At 36.1% G+C, this 22,735-nt stretch overlaps 1 pseudogene; it reads left to right on the top strand.

Annotated features, from left to right (window-relative positions):
- The first annotated feature begins 1,406 nt into the window (after nucleotides 1–1,406).
- On the top strand, nucleotides 1,407–12,980 carry LOC111994536 (cytochrome P450 704C1-like; annotated as a pseudogene).
- The last annotated feature ends 9,755 nt before the right edge of the window (nucleotides 12,981–22,735 follow it).

Below are 22,735 nucleotides of genomic sequence, written 5' to 3'. Positions count from 1 at the left end.
TGGTTGGTTTGGCACCGTAACATGCATAGTGTTGGCATGTCTTACTCTGTATATGTTTTCCTTTGCATCAATAAAGTATTTATTTTTAATTTTTTAAAAAAAGTAATTTTTTCCTGGAATTCATCAAACCGAAAATTTATTAGAGAGAAAAAAAAAATCAAGCTTGAAATTCAAAGCAAAGAATATATGATTAGAGAAAAAGCAAATAGAAGAGAGAAAAAGTGAGAGAGCTTACCATGAGAGAGAGAAGACGCCAAAAAATTATGTTTCCCATGGCTACATAAGAATATAATATTTATAGGAGATGCAATGAGTGAGACAGAGATTGTTTACCAATTTTTTTTTTGGGAAAACAACCTATAAAAAATAAGCCTTATTTTTATTAGGGTTTTCTGTTGACTAAGGGCACGTTTGGTAGATTGTAATAAACACTGTAATGTAACAGATACTCCTAGGACATAACTATTCGACTGTTTGGTTATGTTTTTATTACAATGAATAGTTATTCCTTATGAATAGCTATTCTTCAAAATGAGGAATAACTATTCCTTATTAAAAGTACTGAATATCTATTCCTTCACCTTATGTAATAATTTTTTACAAAAAATTTCCTAAAAAGCTATTAGTTGCCACATCTTCAAAAGTAAAGAAAATAAATTTTCCTTGTTGTTAATTATTAGCTCTATTCTGAACACCCTAAAATAAGTATATTTTAGAAAATTTGACTTAAAAATGATTTAATTACAAATTCTTTTTATACTCTACTAAATTGTGGATGCATATTCAGAATTCTATTCCTAAATGGTCATCAAACTAATGAATAGTAATACTTATTACATTCCAACTTAATGTATTCATTGTAATACTTATTCCTATTCCCATGTAATAATCATTACAATGTACCAAACGTGCCCTAAAGATTGTTTTCCGTTGACCCATTTTTTTTGTGCTACCAAACATTGGAAAATGTGGAAAACCATCTTCACAAAAGGCTTTCTAGCGAAACAAAATCAAAGAATAGCTATTCATAAGAAAGAAGTATTCCTTGTAATAAAAACATAACTAAACTAAAAAATAGTTAAATTACGTAAATAACTATTACATTATAATGTCTATTATAGTTTACCAAACATGCCTTTGTAATTATTTTTTTGGATTGGTATAAATTACAATTGTAGAATAGAATTAGAGTGAGAGAGAGAGAGAGAGAGAGAGATGACAATGAAGCAGAAAGGTATAGAAGAAGAAGTGGAATTGGCAGAAGAGAGATGCAAGGGCGTGATAGATAGGATAGAGAGATTGGGCGTGAGCTATTTCTATAATTTCTTTTCACTTTCACGTTGTTATTGTTTCTTTAGATTACTGCATGCTATTGTGATTGATGAAACCACAATTCGTTCAATAAAATGTGCCACTGGGGTGACAAGTGGCGGCAGCAGAGGAAGCTTGCGAGCTTTTGAGTTGTCCACAAGAGTGCTTAGAGATTATAGCTATGCAGTGTTTAGAAGAGACGCTACTAAGCTGGTTAGAGTTGTTCACAAGTTATTAGATGATGGTCAAGCTTTTGATATGCAAGTAACTAACCTTTAAAGCATGTCTTGCGTCCTAGGTTCTATTCCTAAAAAATAATATTTCAGTCCAACTTCAACCCATCTCTCAATTTTAAGTGTTTTTTTTTTTTTTTTTTTGAATAAATTATGAACATGTTATTTTAGTTAATATTACTATGTGCTAGGGAAGAGCCAAATTTGTGATGCAACTGGAGTTTGATATGATAGTAGAAAAGAAATCGGTTGATTTAGATGAAGGTCTAAATATAGAAATGATAAATTTTTTTATTGAAGAAATTTATGAATGAATTTAATTTTATTAATATGTGAATTTGAAATTATTAATTTTAGGATGTTAAATTAAGTCTATTACATCACATACGTCTTATTTAAAGCAAATTCATATAAAGCAGTTTGTGTTAGCAATTGTTGTTCAAATTACCTAAATGCATGCTTAATGGTTTTGAGAAGAAAGAGTTCTGAATTTTACTAATTATGAAATTTACTTGCAAAGGTAAATGAGCAAGACAGGAAGCAAGCCCATAGTGTGTGCTGACATCACTTGATTTTACTATAGAAGAGTAAAAGAATTACATAGTGAGATATTTTTCCTTTTAAATTTGAAGGACATACTAATGAGATGCACTTTGGATTCAATTTTCAAAGTTGGGTTTGGGGTAGAATTGAATTGCTTGGAGGGGTCAAGCAAGGAGGGAACTGCATTCTTGAAGGCATTTGATGATTCAAATGCCTTGGTCTATTGGCGCTATGTCGATCCATTCTGGAAGTTGAAAAGGTTTCTTAACATTGGCTCCGAAGCTGCCCTTAAGAAGAAAATCAAAATCCTTGATGATTTTGTGCATGGAGTAATTAGGACCAAGAGGGAATTGCTAGAAGTGAAACAAGATTGCGTGAGTTTCAAATTTGTAACAAACTAACAATGCCTATTTGGGGAAACTCAAGATGTATTTGATTATTTGTAACTTCCAATGCTATCTATCTTTTAAAGGACTTTGGTACAATCAGATGTACCACTTGCTTTGATAATCTGGACTATTGGTTTAGTTGAATCTTGATGATTTTATTTAATGATTTCCAGAGTGACAAGGAGGATATACTTTCAAGGTTTCTGGTCGAGAGTGAAAGGAATCCAGAAAAAATGAATGATTAATGTTTAAGGGACATAATTTTGAATTTTATGATCGCAGGCAAAGATACAAGTGCAAGCACTCTCTCATGGTTCCTCTATATGCTCTGCAAGAACCCTCTGGTAGTTAAGACAATGGAGCTAACCTTGATGATTTCATGGCTAATGTAACTGATGCAACACTAGATCAAATGCATTATCTTCATGCGGCATTGACTGAGACTTTGAGGCTATACCCTGCAATTCCCTTCGTACCTAACCTGGAAACTTTATTCATTTTCAATTTTGACACTAATCTTACCATGTGCTACAACTTGCTTTAATGCTAATAAAAGTAGCGTCAAGAATAGAATTATGTGGAAGTGAGGTTATCACATGAATAGATGTGAAACAGATTGTGAACAATCGTATCTTTAGTATTATTCATTTATTAATAAATAATTAGGGATTTATTTAATGAGTTTAAATTCTATAAGGATGTGGCCCTCTAATTTCAATATACCACATCATCTTATCAAATATTAAAAAATAAGCGCAATTATACTCAATCAATTCTAATACTATATATTCTATATTAAAAAAAAAAAAAAACTAATACTTATATGAAAATCCAACCAAATTAGAAGTTTATTGAGAAGTTATTAAATGTGGTAGGATGTATTATTTTAATTAAAAAGCTAATGTGGTAATCTCTTATTGGATAGGTGTAAAACATGAGTTTTACACCCCATCCTTACCAAATTTGGATTTTTCTTTAATAGGTTCTAATTTGCTAAGCCCGTGATGATAATATTTTTGATAGATTTTAATGTGATCCCTTCGGTGTACTTCAAGGATGGGAGATGTGCAAACATGGATGACATTCTTCCCGACAAGTAAAAAGTGAAGAAAGGGGATGGCGTATGCTACTTAGCTTATGCCATGGGCAAGATGCCTTATATTTGGAGAGAAGATGCAGATGAATTTAGTTCCAAAAGATGGCTTAAGAATGGAATCTTTCAATCTAAATCACCATTCAAATTTGTAGCATTTCACATTTGTATCATCATTTAGTTGAGTAAATAAGTAGACATATTCCATGTTTAAGATGTTGTGAATTATTTTATAGTTTTACCTGATGTAAATATTTCAATTTTCTACATTGATCCATCATCTTCTTCATAATAGCTTTTGTAAATTTTTTCACATGAATTTTGTAAGTAGTTTTATAGTTACAATTTCATTATGCATTTTCAACATATGTAAATTTATAAGATTTATTCAGCCGATCTTTTTTTTCTCCCCCTAAAGGTTAATACTAAATTGTAGCATTATCTTCCAATCAATAAAACGTTGATTACTACATAAACAAAATTGCCAAAAATTGTTGATAATTACGGAAGGTATTGTTGTGATTGGAAATGTAGTAATCCCAAATTATAATGATGCTAATTATTAATTTTTTTCCCAAAAAAATAGAAGCCCCTCTGAGCACGCGCGTGAGGGTGCGAGGGTGCGCTTATTTTCAAGCATCAAATCTCCTATAAGATTGAAAGCAGAGACTGATGCCTCGTTTGGTGTTGATGCCTCGTTTAGTGCTTTTTTTTTTTTTGGTGTGTACGAATGTGTAAAATAATGTGTGTAACAATTTTAATAGTAGTAAGATTGAGCCAATTGGCAACGTAGGAAGGACTTTCAATTAATAGAACTAGTAGAATAATTTCTATCAAATATTTATCTTCGTCTCTTTTCAAGAGGCTGGTCAACCTAAAATCAGACCATTTGTCACACCAATTTTCCACCAATGCTTTATGAACCAAATTCTATCAATTGGTATTAGAGCAGCAATGACTGCAATCCACCACTACTGAATAATGCCTTACTGCCTAAGAAGTTGGCACACAAGCATTAAGCAATCAATCAGCCAAAGGAGTTTGTTGCAATGACGCAGTGTGTGAAAGTAGTTACGAGTGCAATTGCCTAGATTGAGAAGCACCTTGAGGTTGTAGGCAAACCTTAAGAGTGTCATAAAATTGTTCTGAATTTTTGTTGTGATGGTAACTTTTGAAAAAACATTGTTGGTCCTTATTTTAGTCTCTAAAGAGTAATGATGTGTCTGTTCTTAGATTGACCATATCATCAAATGGACTAAAATTGTTCACTTTATTTTTTAAGACTTATCTTAGCATGTGTTGGGAATGGAAGTGAATGACACGGTTTGCTAAATCGACGCTAAGTTCGCAAATGAAGTCTCATTAAATTATGCATGTTTTAGTAATCGTGTAGTCACACACCAACTTCTAATGTTATTCACATCAAATTAGTACTCTAAGCAATATTTAGATCATCACCAACAATTTTAGAAGCAAGCTAGCAGATCTCTACATAACCACTCCCTCCATTACTTGTATATGGATTGCAATTATGCATTAGAGTAATGATTGCATTCTTATTCTACAATATGACTAGCATTATTTGCAAGATGAGATTTTCTTAGAATGAGGATAACTGAATGATGTTATATCATGTTTTAGAGGGGGAAAAGAATGGAAATAATTAACAACTAATTGAAAGACCAAAATTAAACATTCATAATATCACAATCTAGAAACAGGTACTTTGGATATAGAATACTTTGATTACAAGTTCATTTAGTGATAAACAAAATAATAATTGTGCCGATACAAGCCAGTAGTAAGTTCAAATACACAATAAAGAGAACCCCAATTTACATCTACAATGTCATTCCAAAATCGAGTGTCTGCATGCCTGACAAAAATTCAAATATTGTCGTTAGATACCAAAAGCCAAAACATACGTACTAATCTACGCAACTTGGCTAATTGATACAATCATGGAATTTTATATAAAAGCATCACTTACCTAGTTTGGATCATTACTGTTTGTAAAAGCCCCACGGGAAAGCAGACATTTTCTACGGTTATGTCCATGTTGATAACATAGTCCACAGCTCTGCTTTTGTTGAATCTCCCACAAGTCAGAATCTAGCCTCCGGCTTCCCGGTTCTCGCCGGACTCCATCCATCTCATTCTGTATCCTAGATGCCACATGTCGACCTTTGGCCCGCAACATGTTTGGGTCAGGCACCCACTTTGGACTGTCCACATCCCTCCACAATGACTCTAACATTGGCACCACAAATGCATGTGAGTAGGTGCGAATGACGTTCTCTAAACTATAACATGGGTCAATATATGTAGTCGCATCTTGCCCCAAATGTTAAAGAGCTTTAATTGCATGTGAACAAGGGATTTTTCGATTTTGCCACTTTCCACAACGACATGTTCTGGCCATTAGGTTTACTTCATAACTATGGTGTCCCCCTCCAAAGCTATGGATGTTATATGCAGTAATTACTTGATATACCATTCAAATTATTAAATGCATTTATTTGGTGTGTATGAGATTTTTGTAGGTTTTATCTATAGATTTTTAAGGCATATTTACTCCATACCTTACCTTTTGAGAGATCATGAGTAATTTCTTTGTGTTGATCATGAAAATACGCAACAAGTTTGCTCCAAGTGAATTCAACCATTGTAGCAATGAGTAGGCCACGAGCACTTTTGAGTACTCCATTGAAGCACTCTAAGACATTGGTTGTCATAGCCCCATAACGGTATCCACCATCATGTAGCTGGGTCCACATGTCTAGATCCTCTTTCATTAGATATGTGTATGGCATGATGGATGAGCCGGGTTCACTTTCCTACTGCTTGGTTCTCCGTTTCTTCCTAAGTGCCTTGATCTCGGCTTCCTTGATAGGTTGCATGTATAACTCAAATTTAGCTTCCTGAGTAGCATACCCTGCTTCAAGGTCAATGACTTTAAAGTGGCATCTTGAAAATGCATGTTGAAGTTGCTAGCAACATGTCGAAGGCAATATCTGTGAACTACTTGTAGTCATCCATCATCATCTCTAGGCCAGTTTGCAATTGCGTTTTGAATACCCTTATGTTGGTCAGAAATTACACAGATGTCCTTATTTGCTATCACATCCCCCAGTGAATTCCTGAGACATTCTAAAAACCACCCCTAACTAGGCCCTGACTCTTTGTCTACAATGACAAAGGCGAGAGGCAAAACCTTGTTATTGGCATCGGTGGCCATTGCAATCAATAACACCCCTCGATATTTATCATACAAATGGGTCCCATCAATCTGATCACTGGTTTACAATGTCGAATCCTTCAATGCATGGAGCGAAAGCTTAAAATACATAGCGCAATATTGTATCACCGAACTTGTCCCTGGGTATGGTGTGCCACCAGTACCGAGTGCCAATTTTTTGATCAAAGTATGCCAAAAATAACTTTCTCAACCTTTGGTAAGGCTCTTCCCAATTCTCGAATATCTTTGCAATAGCTCGTTGTTTCGCATCCCATATCTTATAGTAAGAAAGCGTATGCCCATAATACTTCCCTTTAGGCTTTGCTTAGGAGTTCATAGGGGAATTGAATGGAATTATCATAAGGGAATGGAAAAGAATGGAATGAAATCAAGTAACCTTGATTGGATGTTTTAAAATAAAGGAATCTTATAGTAAGAAATCGTATGCCCATAATACTTCCCTTTAGGCTCTGCTTGGGAGTTCATAAGGGAATAGAATGGAATCATCATAAGGGAATGGAAAAGAATGGAATGGAATAGAATGTATTTAAATAAGGGAAATGAATGGAAAAGAATGGAACAGAATCAAGTAACCTTGATTGGATGTTTTAAAATAAAGGAATGAAAATGAATGAAATGTAAGTAATCTTGTTTGGGAGCAATATGGAGGGAATGGAATGAAATCATTTTATGACAATATTACTATTAGACCCCTATTTTAAAATAAAATGTTGAATATATAGGGGTATTTTAGGAGTTTTAGTACAAAAATCATTAAATTTAATTCCATTCCCTCTCATTCCTTCCAATTTTTGGGGGGGAGGGGGGGATGAATAGTGTCGGATGTTTATTAGGCTTGGACTTGGTATCTTACAACATTTTTTGCAGTTGGAATGTTGATTTCTGAATTCAATTTATTGTTTTCATGAAGCAACCAGATTTCGGTAAGGCCTTTCTTCTTTTCATACTACGTTGTCAATGGTAAAAAATACATAAAGCAATGACATACTCCAAAATCAAACTCGAGAGAGTTTTCTTTGGGTCTGATAGTCAATGGGTTTGTTTTTGAGAAATAAAAGATAGTGTAGTCAATTCGAGATGACCAGTCTCTTGAACTTGATAGAGGAAATATACTTTTTTAGTTAATTTTCTATTGAATTCTCATTAATGCATTTAACATACATAAATAGTCAAGGATGAGATAACCTCATCAACAAATCCTAAAACAAAGGAACTAATCCTATCTTAAAAATAAGAATTAAATTGAATACAAATAAATAACAATACTAATCTATTTAGGAAGATTTATTCTATCACTAAACTAAATTCAAATAATTTATCCAACACTTGGGTCATGTTAGACTTATGGTTAAGTGATTAACTTCACAATTTTTTAACAACTTAAGCTTTTGGGACAATCGGTAATTTAACATAGTATCAGAGATCTTGAGTTTCATCTTTGGCTTTAGTCTACCCCCTATTTAAAATGTTAAATTCCCACTTGTTGGGCCCCCACTTATTAAGGGGAAGTTTAGGCTCACAAGTGAGGGGGAGTGTTAAACTTATGGTTAAGTGATTGAATTCACAATTTCTTAAGAGCTTAAACTTTTGGGACAATCAGTAATTTAACAGATCATAACATTCCCTTCCCCTACAAGATGAATCTTGTCCTCAAGATTTCGAAACATGGAAATTGATACTTGCTCACACCATATCCTTCTTTCCAACCGGAGAGAACCCGACCTCAAATTCTAAAGAGTTGAAGGATAAGAATTTGGACTATGGATACCTGTGCCAATTCTTTAACCATTTTGTGAATAGAATAGCTTTGATTTTCAAATCTTTGAATTGATCGGGAATGTCAAATTCAATGTGTGAAATTAGATTAGGCTTATTTAAAATCACAAGATCCCTTTGATCTATCTTTTCCATTGCATTAATCCTTTGATCTTCAAAGGCGATTTGTATAGCAGGTGCATCCTCCAACATAGTACTCTCTAGAATTATTGGTGATGTTCGATTACATCACTTTGATTCTCCGAAATTTCATGGGATCCTTGAACTATTGATTGTTCTTTTAATTCCAAAATTACAATGGATTGTTTATCTAAGACCTCTATCATTTGATCCCACGAATCTTGCATCCTTGCTATGCTTTTGGATATGTCCTTGACAATCTGTAACATTTGGTTGACATACTCTAACATTGTTTGTTGTTCTTCAGGATTGAAGCTTTGATATGAGCTAGACATGATTTACTTTGAGCTTGATGCAAAAACTGAATTTTCAAAAAAAAAAAATATATATATATATATATATTTTGGGTGTGGGTTGTGGGGACTAGTGTGTGGGTTTTCTTTTTGGTTGGGTCCGGAACTATTTGGGGTTTAAGGCAGGGGCTAATAAAAAGCAAGTTGGAGGTGGTATGCTTACTGGTTGACTGGTTGAAAGTTGGGACTCTTGATGGAACGGGTTGTTTGGGGCTTGACAGATTTTTTTTTTTTTTGCCTTTCTCTAATGGAGATGTGGATCAAAATGCTCTGATACCAAATGTTGTGAATTGAGAAATAAAAGATAGAGTAGTCAATTCATGATGACCAATCTCCTGAAGTTGAGAGAGAAAATAGACATTTTTGGTTAATTTTCTACTTAATTCTCATTAATGCATTTAACGTACATAAATAGCTAAGGATGAGATAACCTTGTCAACAAATCCTAAAACAAAGGAACTAATCCTATCCTAAAACATAAGAATTAAATTGAATACAAATAAATAACAATACTAATCTATCTAGGAAGATTTATTCTATCACTAAACTAAATTCAAATAATATATCCAACTCTTAGGTCATAACCGTATGTAAATGAGAACAAATCTAGGTTGATTGGATATAACTAGGACAAACCCTATCAAATCAAATTTAGTTCCACTCATACTTGTATGTCTGCTTTCTGATATTTGCACTGCAAATTGTAGTTATATAACCAACGAGCCCTCTCAAATGGAAATTCTCCTTTCACAACTCACAAGTGTAGGAGGAGGGTGAGGTTATTGATTCAAAACCTATTGGATGCGTGCATAACTTACCAATATTTATTTATTTATATGGAAATTAAATAATACATTTTGTAATTTTTTGCACCTCCTTCATTAACTCTACAGTTCATACCAATTAAATAATTTTCATGACATTGTGTGCTGATAAGCTTGAGGATTTGAACAGGGTTGTGGCTGATAGTCCTTCCCAACGTGTGATGGGCCTCCCAACTACCAGAAAGTTGGCATTGAAGAACAAGGTTGTTTTTGGCACTGGTGATTACTGGCATGCTCCAACTGTAACAGCGAATATGGCATTTGTCAGAGCAATTTCACAGACTGGAATGTCCCTGTTTACTATTGAGCATAGACCACGGGCTTTAACTGGTGATTAGTCATACATGGTCTTGTAACTAAGTGTTGAGAGTCTTGAGACTTGCCTAATAAACAGCCTTGTAGGTAACAGCATCTCACAGTTAGTTGGACAGAATTGATATATGTACATTAACTAATACCTAGTTGAACATTTGTACAGAGTTGATCCGCGCTAACAGTTAGCAGCTTGGCTGCTTCAATTAATATTTTCACACATGTCAATGAAGAACGACTTGTTATTGCTACTAAAATAATTGCGTATCTGGGGGACCAAGTAATGGTCATTTTGCTTCATTAATTTTATTGAAATCATCTCTTTTTTTCATGCAAAGTCTATCTGTCTAATAAAAAAGTATCATCATCAGGGATCTTTTTTCAAATTTTTATATTACGTGATAAAAAGTGTTTTATTGCAGACATCCAACAGCCAAATCCACGACATTGTGTATGTTGCGGTTCAAACTGTCATGACCTGTTTATTCTCTTACTTTAGGGATGGTAATAGATTTGGTTTGGAGGGTTCCCAATCCAAATATACCCAAATAGACTGGTTTCAGAATATTAAAATGGATATGAGATGGGTTTTGGGTTTTTTTTTTTTTTTTTTTTTTTTTTAAGCTGATAGGAACAGTGATTTGTGAATTATGAAGTGTCTGGCTTTTTATAAAAACATTTCTAAACTTTAGGTCAAAATCAAATGAATTGATGTACGTAGGGTCTTTAAGAATTCAGTTCTAATATATATATATATATATATATATATTCTTTTAAAGAGATCTTGAGGGGTCCTTGAATAGGGTTTGATGCTTAATGTAAGTTTAAGTAATAAAAAAAAGATCGGATTTTGAATGTGTTTGATGGTTGTTTGGTAAAAAAAATTGTGAATAGAACAGAAATAAAGAAAGTATACAGTAGACTGACTCACACCTAGGTTTTAGTAAGCAAATCACAATCAGGTAGGAAAAGGCAAAATTACACACTCTCTTACAATTAGTAAGTTGTAGGAATCATGTTGGGGTCTTTCCATTGCTTTGCCATGCATCATCAAACTTATATTGCTTGCCTTTCGGACCCATGTTCAAGTTGGGGAAGCCACTCGCATCAACACGGAAAGTGAAAATGGTTAGCAGTGCGCTTTGTAATTGTGCTTGAATCAACAAACCCACAAAAGAGGAAAAAAAAAAAGGAGGAAATTTCCAACCAATTTGTTTTCCAATCACAAAAGTGGATATATATTTGGAGCAATTATGAGGGGAGAAAAAAAAAAAAAACTCTTTGTTTGTGCTTCCAAAGACGAAGAAAACTAATTCTAGCATTTAATGATGTGTGACACCGGTACTACAGAACATAAATTAATGAGGACTGAGACTTTTTTGTGAGATGTGAGATGAACTCTAGAGGCTGGAGCTTTTTAGGTCTTCATAACAATTTAGAGGCATCAGGAAGATCCTCTAGTTGAAGGGGGAACCTGATTTGGTCAGTGTATATAGCAAAAACATCAGCCTAAAGCAATGAGATTTCATAAAAAAGCATGCTGGTTTGGTTTGATTTGGTTTATGCTGATTAGGTTGACTTAATCCCACCTGGGTTTGTTTCTTTAAAAGGAAATGCAATCCTCAAGACCCGCAAAATTTGTGGGATTGTAAAAATCAACATTAAATGGTAATGAGGTTAGAATTTGTGGAGGATTTGAAGTTGTTGCAGACACCCCATGCCTATTTCCAAAGTTTCCCATTAAACCCAAAAAGATCCTTTTTCACCCTCCAATTCACAAATCCCAATTTTTTCTTTAGGAAAAGTACGCATGGTTTGCCTTGCCAAAATAATCATATACTACTGTTTGAAAAAATATATATGAATTTACTAGTGTTTGTGAAATATTTAGCAATTTACTACTATTTTGAAACTTGATTTTGTGAAAATCAAGTTCCATGAACTCGAATTACATGAAAAAATTTCAAAATTTTTTCATAGTACTCAAATTCCATGAAAAACTTAATTTTCACAAAATCAAGTTTCAAAAAAGTGATAGATTGCTAAATATTTTCAGATTACAAAATATTTTCAAAAAAAGTGGTATTTGGCCGGTTAGCCTTATGCCCTTATGTGTTCATGTTTTGTCTATTCATTTGAAATAAATATTTTAATAGACCTATTATTATTATATAATTATTATTATTTTTTCAAAAAGCATCACTAATATTTAACTCCCCAGCACATGAGATGTGCGAGTGTCGAGCGAGGTAGCACATCAATTTTGTTTTGCTTGTAAATGTCTCAGGCTTTTGGGTACCCAAGCACCCCATTTTGTGTAGAGAAGTTATGGGCCATAAAGCCTATTTTTATGTATAACCTCTTAAAATCTTTTTTTTTTTTTTCCACTTTTTTTAGATATGGCAAAAAGAGTTAGAATTTGCTGACTCGACCCGAAAATACCCGACCTGAACCTGATTTGTTTTTACACGAAACCAAAAATGGGTTGACCCGTGACTCAACCTGTTTTTTGAGGGTCAACTCAAGCCAATACATGACCAGAATTTTTTTTATTTATTTTAAATTTTGGTAAAAAAAAAAAAGACAATGTTGGTTTAATTGTTTTTTGTGAGTTTTAAGGAAACAACTGAGACCTTTACATAATTGTATACGAATGAATTGAAAGATAAATGGTTGAGGCATTTTGTAATGAGTAAAGATTTTTAGATATCAAATAACAAAGTACATGTCAAGATTATATGGTTGTAGTAGAGTTAAAAACATATAGACATGTATGCTAAATATTCATAAGTGTGAAAGAGTGAAGCCAAAGTATTAATGAAATTAGCATAAATTATGAATGCTTAGGCCTATTTTTTTAACAATTCATGTTCAAAATAAACGGTTTTTTAAAATAAATTATAATATTTCCTAGAGTGTGTTGCTTAACAAAGACATGATATTCATAAAATAAACTATGTATAAATAAGGAAAAAAAATCAAACTTTAATGTATATTCTCAAATTGAAATAGAGTGCCAACCACAATTGATAAGAGATTATAAAATTAGTTTTCAAGATTGTAACTTTCTTATATGTTTTTATTCTTTATCAAATCAGTTATCAATTATGGAATTTGTAATTTTATTTTATGTTTTGGGATGTTGATATTGTGTAGAAATGAAATTTGTGTATTTATTTTATTTATCCTTTGTGCTATTTTGTTTTGGTTAGTAATGTTGAAATTTGTATAATTTTAAAATTATTGAACATGTATTAATTTGTTTAACTGAGCCCATTCTTAATATGAGTAGTGAATTCAAAGTAATGCATTTTACATAAAATAATTTGTTTTATGACTTTTTAAATGGCAAATACATTTTGTTTTCTTAAAAAAAAAAAAAATCATGTGAAAAATATGGGTCAACAATGTTGTATGTAAAATGCATAGCCAAAGTACGATACTCTTTAAAGGACAATTGCAAAGTACGATACATTTTGTTACAAAACAAAGTACTAACAATGTAGTGACCGAAAAGGGGGGTCTTGCATTCCATGGAGTCCCACATCGCCTAGGAAAGTACATAGGAATGTGTTTATAAGGAATGACCTCCCTTCAATGTGTAGAGGCATTTTCCCCAGCACAACTTGGGGAAGAACAAAACCGTGAGGGGTATGAGTTTCAAAGCGGACAATATCTACACAGTTGGGGCGGGGTCTTTACAGATGGTATCAGAGCTATGCTCTAACCGGAAATATGGTTCCCACATGCAAGGACGCGTGTGCTTGTAAGGGGGGTGGATTGTAGTGACCCAAAAAGGGGGGGTCTTACATTTTATGGGATCCCAGATCGCCTAGGGAAGCACATGGGAATGTGTTTATAAGAAATGACCTCCCTTCAATGTGTAGAGGCCTTTTCCCCAGCGCAACCTGGGGAAGAACAAAACCGTGAGGGGTATGGGTCTCAAAGCAGACAATATCTACACGATTAGAATGGGATCGTTACAGATATGTAACAACCCAAGGACAAGCGCTAGCCACATCTGCACTATACCTTAAAAGGACTAGTCACAATTGAGACTCCTTGTAATTGTTAATAAAATCTAGTTAGACCCAGTAAATACCCGATGTGGGACTCATTACATACCCACACACATCACACAATCAATCAAATTGGGGCATCACAATCTCCCCCACTTAAATCCCTAATGTCTTCGTTAGGGCCCACTTTGTGGGGTAGTGTCTCCGAGCCTACGCGGGGTTATCGGGCCAGTTCTGATACCATTTGTAACGACCTCGTCCTAACTGTGTAAATATTGTCCGCTGTAGGACCATACCCCTCACGGTTTTGTTCTTCCCTAGGTTGCGCTGGGGAAAAGGTCTCTACACATTGAAAGGAGGTTATTCCTTATAAACACATTCCCATATGCTTTCCTAGGCGATGTGGGATTCCATGGAATGTAAGACACTCATTTTTAGGTCAATACAATTTGTAATAACCCCGTCCCAACTGTGTAGATATTGTCCGCTTTGGGTCCCATACTCCTCATGGTTTTGTTCTTTCCCAAGTTGCGCTGGGGAAAAGGCCTCTACAGATTGAAGGGAGGTTATTCCTTATAAACTCATTCTCATATGCTTCCCTAGGTGATGTGGGATTCCATGAAATGCGAGACCCTCATTTTTAGGTCAATACAATCCACCCCCCTTACGAGCACACGCGTCCTCACGTGTGGGACCCACACTTTCGGCTAGGGCATGCCTCTGATACCATCTGTAATGACCCCGCCCCAACTGTGTAGATATTGCCCGCTTTGGAACCCATACCCCTCACGGTTTTGTTCTTCCCCAGGTTGCGCTAGGGAAAAGGCCTCTACACATTGAAGGGAGGTGATTCCTTATAAACACATTCTCATGTGCTTCCCTTGGCGATGTGGGGTTCCATGGAATGCAAGACCCCCCTTTTTGGGTCACTAAAATTCTGTAACAACTCTGCCCCAACTGTGTAGATATTGTCCGCTTTGGAACCCATACCCCTCACGGTTTTGTTCTTCCCCAGGTTGCGCTAGGGAAAAGGCTTCTACACATTGAAGGGAGGTCATTCCTTATAAACACATTTTCATGTGCTTTCCTAGGCGATGTAGGATTCCATGGAATGCAAGACCCCCCTTTTAGGGTCACTACAATCCACCCCCGTTACGAGCACACGCGTCCTCGCATGTGGGACCCACATTTTCGGCTAGGGCATGGCTCTGATACCATCTGTAACGATCCCATCCCAACCGTGTAGATATTATCCGCTTTGAGACCTATACCCCTCACAGTTTTGTTCTTCCCCAGGTTGTACTGGGGAAAAGGCCTCTACATATTGAAGGGAGGTCATTCCTTATAAACACATTTCCATGTGCTTCCCTAGGCGATGTAGGATTCCATGGAATGCAAAGCCCCCTTTTTTAGGTCACTACAATCCACCCCCTTACGAGCACACGCGTCCTCGCATGTGGGACCCACATTTTCGGCTAGGGCATGGCTCTGATACCATCTGTAATGACCTCGCCTCAACTATGTAGATATTGTCCGCTTTGGAACCCATACCCCTCACGGTTTTGTTCTTCTCCAGGTAGCGTTGGGGAAAAGGCCTCTACACATTGAAGGGAGGTCATTCCTTATAAACACATTCACATGTGCTTCCCTAGGCGATGTGGGATTCCATAGAATGCAAGACCTCCCTTTTTGTGTCACTGCAAACAAAATGTACGATACGAGCACATAGCTTGTTTTTGGTCAGCAAATACGATACTTTTTAAAGGACAATTGCAACCTGACCGACTTGTTTTCCATGTCTAACCTTTTTCCACTTTTTCAAGGTACAAGTATATTTTAGCACACTTTTAGCAAAAAAACTTTCAACAAAAAGTTAGATAAGCTGTTCCTAAACGGACACTTAGAAATATTAGGGATCGTAAAACCCAGGAGGAGTTGCGGACTTTGACATTGGTTAAGGAAGCTCACAATTGTGGGTAGAACTTATGAGTAATTATTAGGTACTTCTAGAGCACAAAAAATGGTGCCCCTTTTTCTCACATTTATAATGACGTCCATTTATTAAATTCATGATGGGATTTATTATGAATATGAGAGGAGAGAACACAATTTTTTCGTATTTCGAGAGCACCTAAGAATTTTCTCTATGAGTCATGACTTGTATTGTAGTACTTTGGCTATGTGCTCGTATCGTATGTTGTCTTGAAATAGTGTTGCAATTGTCCTGTTGGGTGTTTATTGTGAGGAAATCGACTTGAGTCATTGGCAGGAGTGGAAGAACGACTTGCTTCAATGTGAGTTTTGTGTTTGACCATCTTCACTCACCAGTCACCATTGAAGGCTTTCTTCATGGAGAAAAATTAAGGTTTTACTGGAGGAGTTTGATCCCAAAACTGAGGCACTAAAGGTGAAGTTGTTAATGACTTCTTTGATTAAACATATTTATGAACTAATGGATCCTACTAAAATTGGTTGTTGACCCACCCAAGGCATATTGTTTGATTAAATGACATCATCAACATATGATTTTGCTTCCAAGTATTGCTTTTCCCTATTTATTCTTTTAAATTTTTTACTTAAGAGTAAACGGGGGATTCGACCCTTATATTTATTATTATTATTATTATATATAAATTTTTATACTTATAATAGGAGTTGAGAAATTTGAAGTTTGGATGCCTTCGTTGAAAATATAAAAATTAACAGTTGAGATACAAAACTTTTGACATCAACCGCTAGAATTAACCCCCACAGAAGGAGTACATGTGTCGTGGAGTCTGAAATGTAAAATAATATATATATATATATAGAGAGAGAGAGAGAGAGAGAGAGAGAGGCAAAGCCACTGTAACTACAGTGATACAATACATGCAGGAAAAAAGAATCAACCTTCTAAAACATGGGAATGGGATACAGAAGTGAAAAGAGANCATAGTGAAGGGTGAATCGGTACGGTTGACGAGATCGTCAAGATCGCTAGAGACTCTCCCCTTGAGGGCGTTCATCATGACCTCCATCTGTTCCCTCATTGCTTGCATCTCGGCGGCAATATGTGGTGGAGTCGCATCCACGAGGGATGGCATGCTCACATGCTGCCTTTCCGGCCTGCTTGGGGCGTGGCTGCCCTCGGGTCTCTCCTGATTCCTGTTTGGAGCGCTAGTCCCTTCCTGATCTTCTGGCTGGCCATTTGGTGCTGTGTCCTTCTGGCGCAGTTGTTCTTCCAAGTCGAGGTTCCGTTTGGTGAGACGCTCCACGGCGGCACCGAGAGTCTGAACTTGCCTCTCAAGGGCAGTCGTGGGCGGTTCCTCTCCTTGTACGTCATTAGTAGTTGCCATTGAGCGAGTGAGTACCATGCAACCCTTTTAGTCCAGGAAACGAGTGTGGCTTAGTCACTTAAAAGCGTTTCCCACAGACGGCGCCAACTGATGATGCCGAAAATCTCACCAGTGAGTTGCACGACGCGTGTACGCTCAAAAACAACACCTGCACAATGAAAAAGAAAAGGACCTCACAGAGAGCACCGGTGTGGTGCCGGCCAAATACCCTCCGAAGGTCAAGTTAGAACTTCTTTCAACTCTAGAGTGCTAGAGAGGGGTTAATTATGCGTACCTCGACTTATGAGGGTATTGGGGCTTTTATAGTAGTAAAGGGTGGACCTTTCTTTCTTGGAGTAGAAGTCTTTTCCTTATAGGAATCCTTATGCGCGTAGATTGCGGAATCCTTTCCTTATAGGACTCTGATTCTGGGCGTGAAACACAAGCAATCTCCCTAAAACCTATGCGTGGTGACCAAGTCATGGTCTGCGTGGAGTCGTCAGCTTCTAAGCCGTCAGCCTGCACTTCCCTTCAGCTTAGCGTCAGTTTCACACTTCGTTCAGCCCGTCGGTTTTGTCTTGGTTTTAGTCAGCATGCATTTTATTGTTCAGTTTACGTCACAACTTGACCCGTCAGCCAGAGCACAAGCTGACGGGTTAAGCTCATGGCGCCAGTCATAATTCTTCCATATCAGTAACTTTTGAAAAAACATTGTTGGTCCTTATTTTAGTCTCTAAAGAGTAATGATGTGTCTGTTCTTAGATTGACCATATCATCAAATGGACTAAAATTGTTCACTTTATTTTTTAAGATTTAGCTTAGCATGTGTTGGGAATGGAAGTGAATGACACGGTTTGCTAAATCGACGCTAAGTTCGCAAATGAAGTCTCATTAAATTATGCATGTTTTAGTAATCGTGTAGTCACACACCAACTTCTAATGTTATTCACATCAAATTAGTACTCTAAGCAATATTTAGATCATCACCAACAATTTTAGAAGCAAGCTAGCAGATCTCTACATAACCACTCCCTCCATTACTTGTATATGGATTGCAATTATGCATTAGAGTAATGATTGCATTCTTATTCTACAATATGACTAGCATTATTTGCAAGATGAGATTTTCTTAGAATGAGGATAACTGAATGATGTTATATCATGTTTTAGAGGGGGAAAAGAATGGAAATAATTAACAACTAATTGAAAGACCAAAATTAAACATTCATAATATCACAATCTAGAAACAGGTACTTTGGATATAGAATACTTTGATTACAAGTTCATTTAGTGATAAACAAAATAATAATTGTGCCGATACAAGCCAGTAGTAAGTTCAAATACACAATAAAGAGAACCCCAATTTACATCTACAATGTCATTCCAAAATCGAGTGTCTGCATGCCTGACAAAAATTCAAATATTGTCGTTAGATACCAAAAGCCAAAACATACGTACTAATCTACGCAACTTGGCTAATTGATACAATCATGGAATTTTATATAAAAGCATCACTTACCTAGTTTGGATCATTACTGTTTGTAAAAGCCCCACGGGAAAGCAGACATTTTCTACGGTTATGTCCATGTTGATAACATAGTCCACAGCTCTGCTTTTGTTGAATCTCCCACAAGTCAGAATCTAGCCTCCGGCTTCCCGGTTCTCGCCGGACTCCATCCATCTCATTCTGTATCCTAGATGCCACATGTCGACCTTTGGCCCGCAACATGTTTGGGTCAGGCACCCACTTTGGACTGTCCACATCCCTCCACAATGACTCTAACATTGGCACCACAAATGCATGTGAGTAGGTGCGAATGACGTTCTCTAAACTATAACATGGGTCAATATATGTAGTCGCATCTTGCCCCAAATGTTAAAGAGCTTTAATTGCATGTGAACAAGGGATTTTTCGATTTTGCCACTTTCCACAACGACATGTTCTGGCCATTAGGTTTACTTCATAACTATGGTGTCCCCCTCCAAAGCTATGGATGTTATATGCAGTAATTACTTGATATACCATTCAAATTATTAAATGCATTTATTTGGTGTGTATGAGATTTTTGTAGGTTTTATCTATAGATTTTTAAGGCATATTTACTCCATACCTTACCTTTTGAGAGATCATGAGTAATTTCTTTGTGTTGATCATGAAAATACGCAACAAGTTTGCTCCAAGTGAATTCAACCATTGTAGCAATGAGTAGGCCACGAGCACTTTTGAGTACTCCATTGAAGCACTCTAAGACATTGGTTGTCATAGCCCCATAACGGTATCCACCATCATGTAGCTGGGTCCACATGTCTAGATCCTCTTTCATTAGATATGTGTATGGCATGATGGATGAGCCGGGTTCACTTTCCTACTGCTTGGTTCTCCGTTTCTTCCTAAGTGCCTTGATCTCGGCTTCCTTGATAGGTTGCATGTATAACTCAAATTTAGCTTCCTGAGTAGCATACCCTGCTTTCAAGGTCAATGACTTTAAAGTGGCATCTTGAAAATGCATGTTGAAGTTGCTAGCAACATGTCGAAGGCAATATCTGTGAACTACTTGTAGTCATCCATCATCATCTCTAGGCCAGTTTGCAATTGCGTTTTGAATACCCTTATGTTGGTCAGAAATTACACAGATGTCCTTATTTACTATCACATCCCCCAGTGAATTCCTGAGACATTCTAAAAACCACCCCTAACTAGGCCCTGACTCTTTGTCTACAATGACAAAGGCGAGAGGCAAAACCTTGTTATTGGCATCGGTGGCCATTGCAATCAACAACACCCCTCGATATTTATCATACAAATGGGTCCCATCAATCTGATCACTGGTTTACAATGTCGAATCCTTCAATGCATGGAGCGAAAGCTTAAAATACATAGCGCAATATTGTATCACCGAACTTGTCCCTGGGTATGGTGTGCCACCAGTACCGAGTGCCAATTTTTTGATCAAAGTATGCCAAAAATAACTTTCTCAACCTTTGGTAAGGCTCTTCCCAATTCTCGAATATCTTTGCAATAGCTCGTTGTTTCGCATCCCATATCTTATAGTAAGAAAGCGTATGCCCATAATACTTCCCTTTAGGCTTTGCTTAGGAGTTCATAGGGGAATTGAATGGAATTATCATAAGGGAATGGAAAAGAATGGAATGAAATCAAGTAACCTTGATTGGATGTTTTAAAATAAAGGAATCTTATAGTAAGAAATCGTATGCCCATAATACTTCCCTTTAGGCTCTGCTTGGGAGTTCATAAGGGAATAGAATGGAATCATCATAAGGGAATGGAAAAGAATGGAATGGAATAGAATGTATTTAAATAAGGGAAATGAATGGAAAAGAATGGAACAGAATCAAGTAACCTTGATTGGATGTTTTAAAATAAAGGAATGAAAATGAATGGAATGTAAGTAATCTTGTTTGGGAGCAATATGGAGGGAATGGAATGAAATCATTTTATGACAATATTACTATTAGACCCCTATTTTAAAATAAAATGTTGAATATATAGGGGTATTTTAGGAGTTTTAGTATAAAAATCATTAAATTTAATTCCATTCCCTCTCATTCCTTCCAATTTTTGGGGGGGAGAGGGGGGATGAAAATTTGAGGTTTTAAGGGAATAAAGAGGAATTAGTGTTCCTTCCTGCCCATTCCATTCCCTTCTACTTAAACTCCCAAACAAGGGAATAAGCTTTTTATTTCTTCCATTAAAATTCCCAAACAAGGGAATAGAAGAATATTCTAAAATTATTCTTTTCATTTATTTTCATTCCATTCCATTCTCCCCTCTCAAGCGAGGCCTTAATGAAATCTCTGAGGTGATAAATTGTTACCATGTGTTTTTGTTGCAACAATGAAACAAATTCTGCTGCAAGAAAATTACAATCCATCATTCTACCATCAAGGGCCATGCCAAGAGGTATACAACTATGAGGACCCCTGTAAGATATGACCATCCATAGTCCATGTTCAGGCTTCGCGACTGCCCCAACGTACCACATACATGACTTATCGACGCATTTCACAGACAGTCTACTTTTGGTCGACCTACTAGTCATAATGTTTCTGTTATGCTTTGCAGCGTAAATTGTTAATGCACGTTTCACCACCTCTTTATTCGCAAAAATCAACCCTTTAGCAAAATTCATGTCCACATTCCAAGAAGAACCAAATGCTTGCTGAACAACTTCAGGATCAACCATATTTTCCCAAGTATTTGCATAAAATGATGAGGCAGGAGGTTCATAAACAGGAGTTGTATTTGTAACATGCTGAACTCTAACAGCAGCATCCGCATATCTTCATCACATTCAGCATCAACATGAGGAATGGGAGTAATTTCATGGTCATCAACACCCCTGTCAAAGTTGCTTCGCTCAATCCTCTCTTCGTACTCATCTCTATCATCAAGATCTTCCCTAAAACAGTCTTGTCTTCATCTTCAACTACTGGAACTGTAGAGGATTCACCTCGATGTGTACAAAATTGATCTTCATATCTATTTCCAAGTTCACTCTCAATTGTTGTTGATGTCTCTTGAAAAGGGGGTGTATAGCCTCCCAATTTGGTGCATCGATCATCTAGGACTGCAAACTGTAGAGATATAGTTCTTTGTACAATTTCCTCTACGCCGACTTCCGCATGCAGCTCCAAAGTGATGTACAACTCAAAATCTGCTACTTGTTCCCATTTCTGCATCTTACTAAACATGAATTTCACATGTTTGTCCTCTGTTATCGCCATATATCTATAATTAATGCATTGATTGAGGACTTCATGTGGAGAACATAAAGTAATATGTATGTCATGCAAAGCAGGGTTCACTTGCAACTCTTCCATAATTTTTACTTTCAAATCATTCAGGGTCTTTAGCTTATGGCGTATCATCATATAGTAGCACTGGATACCCGGACCTTGAAATGAGAATCTTCCATAAGGGTTGGCATTGCTAAGGGGTCCACCGTAGTATATATTTATATGGATCATTGTCAACCTATAGATCATCAAGTGCAATTGTGTTAGTGACAAATTTATAACGCTCAATCAACATTAATCACAAAACTTTGCATATGAAATGCCAACAATACTAACCTCAACCAAATTTGCATATACTCGCCTTAGGTCACATACAAAAATAGTCATCATATTCTTTTAAAATTCCAAATCATTCTAGGGGCATGACTTTC

Source organism: Quercus suber, unplaced genomic scaffold (genome assembly GCF_002906115.3).
Source record: "Quercus suber isolate HL8 unplaced genomic scaffold, Cork oak 2.0 scaffold_5, whole genome shotgun sequence".
Taxonomy (NCBI): domain Eukaryota; kingdom Viridiplantae; phylum Streptophyta; class Magnoliopsida; order Fagales; family Fagaceae; genus Quercus; species Quercus suber.
Note: the sequence above shows the minus strand (reverse complement) of the source record. Positions and strands in the feature narration are given on the sequence as shown.